Here is a 6,218-nt window from a genome sequence, read left to right on the forward strand (position 1 = left end):
AACCAAATTATTTGTGTTGGATTTTTTAATTTATAAACTAAAACAAACCAACGAAAGTCGGATTTTTCAACTACCGATTTTTTGGGTTTTTTCGATAAAGTATTCATACAAACATACAATTTACTTGTACTTCAAAAATTTCTTTAGTCCTACCAAAATACAACTATCTAGCTTATTTCTCAAGAAAACAACAAAAATATGATATGATTAATTACACTAAAATATCCAACAAAAGAATAATAATATAATTGCGTACAACAAATATTGCAACTTAATAAGTCATAATGAAATTGATCATAATTTAATATACTAAATCATACTAAAATAAGTTTAGTAAGTATTAGTTACATGACTAAATATTAAAAGAAAGTAAAATTAGATCATGTATTTTAATTTTCTAAATCTATGTAAAACTAAAAAACAAATATTCAATATTATTGTTATTCTTAATGTTGAATTGAATTTCTTTTTGCATTAGTATTAATTTGATTTTTATTTAAATTTTATTATAATTATCAACATTAATGGACAATAATCTTTATTAGATCATTAAGAATTCTAACTTTTAAATATGAAATAAATATATTAAAAGATAAAAACTATGAAAAAGTATTAGAAATATTTAAAAATTATATCAAAGTATTTTTACATATAAAATAAAATTTTAAAATTATATATATAATATGGGGTTGGTTTGGTCTTGAGTTTTTTTTTGTTGACCCCAAACCAACCCAAATATAGTCGAGGTTTTTTTTTCAACATCAAATCAAGTCAAACAAAATCACTAGTCGATTTTTTTCTGATTTGACTCAATTTGCGATTTAAATCAATTAATGTATAATATATGTTGGACTAAGATTCTTAAATTGATTTATTTTGAGAAGTGATATTTTAAAATAGGGTTTTGGTGAGAAACGATTTGTAGCGTCTTTTCAGAGCCAATCATTTTTTAAAAAACTTTTTAAGTAATAATTAGTGTTTGACTAATTTTAATTAAAGATTTTATAAGAGTAATTTGTAAAAAATATTTTAGGGTATTTTTTTTTATCTTCTGCTACTATCTAAAAACACTTATATTTTCTTTTAAAAATTTAGCAGTACAACTCACTTTCTTTAAAATAAAGACTTTTAGTAAAAAAAAAAGAGTAAATATTTTTACCTCCAGAAACTTGACCAAACAAATTATTTATAGAAAAATTTAGCATTTTGTACTGGAGTCCTGTTTGTGGCAAAGATCGATACAAGCATATATAGGAAAACTTTGGAGAAAATTTGAAAATTAGTGATTGATCATATAATTTTTGGTAAACATCCCAAGTTCTCAAGCTATAGGGAAAATTAAAATTTGGGCCAAATTTAGTATTTAGGTGTAACGATCGGATTTCGTCATTATAGAAAAGTCAATGGAAAAAACATTGGGGTCGGAAAATATTTCGGTAGTAACTTAAATTTTTTCTATCTGGTCAGATTTGGACGAAATCGGAGTCTTGGAGGTGCGGAAAAATCTGGTAACAATCGGGTGAAACATTTATGGTTTTGATTACATGAGTAGTTAGATAACTCGTTAAGGAATCTGTTCAATTTTACGAAATTGAATTCGGGCATGTAGAACTACAAGAATTGATCTTAGCTTGGAAGGTATTTTCTGAGTCGTGGTTTAGAGGTGTGTTTTGAAATGAGGATCTTGGAATTCTTGAGATTACTCTCTGTCTCGGGAATCCTTCCCTAGTAGGCGTTTTTGCCGCTTTGGTGGGGCTGCCGTGGTGGGATGGCGCCGCTATGGCGGGCAAGACGCAACTTAATGTCGTTAATATACACCTAAATGATCTTATTTGATACTTTTCAATTCTTAGAGCTAAGAAATTGAACCCTTTTTCACCATTCTTGAGGTTAAAGGTAAGCTTTTCATTCCTTAAATTCATTTTTCTATATGTAGAACGTAATAGAATGTGTTAATACTAACGGGGAAAGGTTTTTAGAGATTCCATGGAGGAAACAAATCTATATTGGGTCGTTGGATCATACGTATGATCCAGGGTTGATGGAACTGTTAGAAATTCGATTAATTAGTGAGTGTATTGATTCTCGTATCGTATTTATTGTTTGGAGACCTAGAACAAGCGGTACACATACGAAAAAGGAAGGATCAAGATTCTTCGGGTTTCAAGATTTTTTCGAGGTAGGTGATGATTGTGATTTTATGATGATGTGATGTATTCTTGTTATTGCTTCATTATGAATGCATATATGCATGCGAATGTTGCATTGTTGAATTCACACTTGTTGAAAATGAGATAGATGAATGATTATATGTCATAAATCACTCTTCATTGTATGACTTGAAAGTACACTTGTATTTGTTATTGTGATGTGTTGATGGATAGGATTGTCACGTTCCGACATAACTATGGTATTGGGTGCCACGTTTCGGTGAACTAATAGTTTGGGTTTGGATTCCATGAGAGGACCAACTACTTATGATAAATGTGTATTGTTGAAGCATGTGATATTTAATGTTGTATATGTTCGATATATTGCATGGTAATATAGTTGTATTAACTTATTTATGTTGAACTTAGTGGAATAGTCGTGTGATATTGGCAGTGCGTGATTGTAATGTACTGATACTGCAGTCGCGTGATATTGCCAGTGCATGGTGGTTGTGTACTGATACTGCACTTTGCCTTTATTTTGTTGAGTACAGGACATCTTTCTGTGGCTGTGACAGACCTGCTTAGAAGATTTATGATTGTTGCCTTCGAATTTCGGGATAAGTTAGCATCTTTCTAACTGCTTTGGATTCTCGTTGGGTCTATGTTCACAATCCGGCTTAGACTAGTTCTTAGATGTGTTTATGATAGTTGGGGTTATGAACATTCTCGTTTTAGACTTGGTTATCTTTTAATAGTTTGGTACATTGACTTTGAGGTTCTAGGGTGTTTACTTTCGCATTTGTTTAGTTAGTTCTTTAGAATCCTTGTTGAAGTTTATGGGAACTTCTTTTTTAGCTATTTAACTTGCTTCCATAACTTAAATGCTTTGGTTATTGTTTTAGTTGCTTGGGTTGGGTTTTGTGGTTCTCCCACCAGAGAGTTAGTGTGATATCAATCACGATGGTTTGGATCATGACATTAGAAAATTTTAAAAATTATTCCAAACTTTTATCTTTTATAAAACACTCATTATTTATAGACTAAATTGTATTCCTAGTTTGTTGTACAAAATTTATATCGATATATGCATGTTTTATAGAATTTTTGTCCGAACTTACTCTTCGAAGTTACTTTCAATTACGAGAGCTAGTAATAATGGTTTTTCGTATACAAATCAATGATTTCCTTTTCATTTTCTGCCTTTTAAAAAAAATTCATATTAATTATATTCGTTGTCAGGGATTTTTATGAATTATTTTATTATAAATAATAATCTAAACTTATTGATATTTGGAATAATTTTTAGAACTTTGGATATAAATCATATTTTTTGAAAGTTAAATATTTCTCCTAGAATTGATGGTGAAACGTATGTTGAAACTTCACTAAAAATTGATTTGTCAAAAATATTTAAAAATTTATGATCAAAACATATACTGAAACTTTACTAAAAAATGACTTGGCAAAAATATTTAAAAATATATGACGGAACGTTAACTTACTAATTAGAAAAAGTATATGAGTCAAGCAAAACTTGAACGAAGAACCATTAAAATTACTCTACTACTAGTTTACCTGATTTTCTAGTACATGGAACTCCAAACACTGCACATAAACTTAAATATTTTAAGACAAAAAATCTAGTTGTGATGATAGATCTTAGAGCCTCGTTGGATGGGTTAATAACTTATAACTCATAAATCATTAGTGTTTAAACTATTATTTAGTTTTTATTAAGAAAAAAATATTTGATTTTTTATTTCATTCAAGCACCATAAAAATATTAAAATTATTTTAACTTAAGAATTACTAGTAAAATAAGTTAATAAAAAAAATATGTTTTTTCTCATTCTATGTTCGATTCTTAAATCAAACCACGATTAATTAAATTTCATGCATTATAAGACTCATTTAAAGAAAATACTTTTCATAATAGAAATGTTTACACCTAAGCCAAGACTTAAACACAAGATCTCATAGTAATGATGGAATGATCCTTCATCCTATCACAACTTGTTTAAGAGTCTTACATTAAATTAAAAAAGTGGTAAAAATCTAGTATAATATAAGAGTCTCACGTTGAAAAATTCTCACCTCTTAGAATGAATTAGTTAGGTCTTAATTATATTATTTATACATGGTTAAAATAATTTTATATGTATATATAGTAAATGTCGAATTCCCTTCGATCACTTCATGTGTCTACTTCACAGATTTTGAACCCCCTTATTGAAAATCCTGGCTCTGCCTCTAATTACACAACTCTTGTTGGTTTCATATATCTTTAGTCACTACAAGAAAATTGTAAATTATATGGGGATTTTTCTGGGAATTAATATAAGAATTTGCAGGAAAATAAGTTTCATGTGAATTTTCATACTAATTCCCAAGATATCCCCATATAACTCACAGTTTTTTTTATAGTGAGTTACTCACCTTCTGTATACAATACTTTGATAAAGAAATAAGAATAAATAACATTATATTATCGTCTATTAAGTTTTATGTTTAGTTAAATAATAGAATGAAAGAAACAGTGTCATCCTTTGGTTAAAAATTGAAATATAATACTAATTTTTTTTGTAAATATAATATAAAATTATCATTTTTATGTTTCACTATTTAAATCGTCGTGATTGACATCCACAATAATTATTGGTGGAGAACTACTACTACAACCCAAACTAAGCAACTAAATCAAAACTGAGGCAATTAAGTTACGAAAGCAAGTTAATTAACTAAACAAATGTGAAATCAAACCTAGAACCTAAAAGTCAATATACAAAATTGTAACAACAACAAATCTAAGAACAAGGATTATAACTTTGAAACTAAATAACACCTTAAACCAATAGTCTGAGTCCGAAAAGAGAATACTTAAACAGAGGGAACTCAAGCAGCGCGGAAGAACTAGCTCACCTTGAATTCGAAACGGTCACTGAGTTTCTAAACGAGGTTTGTCAATAGCCACCAAAATATACCATGTACTCAACAAAAATAAAAACAAGTGCAGTATAAGTACTCAACCACAATGTATTGGAAGGATCACACGGGTATCCCAATAAGTGAATACATGTAAGTAACCATAACATTATAAAACGAAAATGTACCAAACATAAACAATATCATCATCATTCACAGCAACGAACAGTTCCACAGTTCTCAACAATTTACAATTAAATCACTTTAGAGCAACAAATAGTCTTTCGATATCAATCATCATTAAATATGAATGTAATCATCACGAGTAGATACACAAGACAATTCAATAGTCCTCTCATGGAACCCCCACCCAAATTATTAGCTTGTCGGAATGTGGCAATTCGATCCCATTTTTATGTCGAAACGTGGCAATCGATCTCATAGTTATGTCGAAACATGGCAATCTGATTCAATATTTATGTCGAAACATGGCAATCTGATCCATGTTAGCTTGCCTGAACGTGGCAATCCGATCCCCATTCACACACCACGATCACAATCACAAGTATATCATCAAGATTATACAACAAAAGGTGATTCATGACATACAATTATTCAATTATCCTCATTTACGATTAGGGCGATCAATGATGCAATATTTGCATATATACATGTATTATAACAAAGTAATTACAAACATATAATACACCAACATAAAATCACAATTATCACCTACCTCAAATCCAAGCTTGAATCTCATAAAGCACTTGAATCTTGCCTTTACGGATTCTTTCCACTTGCTCTAGGTCTATAACAATTAATATACGCAAGAATCAACAATGAAAGATCTAATTATTCGGATTATAATAAAATCAACAACCCTAGACCAACCTATGATCCTAATACCCAAATTAGGATTTTTTTCCACCATAATTCTTAGATCAAAACCCTTCTCCAATGATAATAACCCAAGAAAATAGGTTCTACGGATCGAAAAATAAATTCGTGGTGTTAAAACCTGACCTTAAGCCTGAAGAATGGTGAAAAAATGTTAAGAAATCATCTAGGGTCTCCTCCTTAGCCCTTAAAGTCGAAAAATACTAAATATGCTCATTTAGGAGTGTATTAGCGACTTAAGTTGGT

Source organism: Solanum lycopersicum, chromosome 3 (genome assembly GCF_036512215.1).
Source record: "Solanum lycopersicum chromosome 3, SLM_r2.1".
Lineage (NCBI taxonomy): Eukaryota > Viridiplantae > Streptophyta > Magnoliopsida > Solanales > Solanaceae > Solanum > Solanum lycopersicum.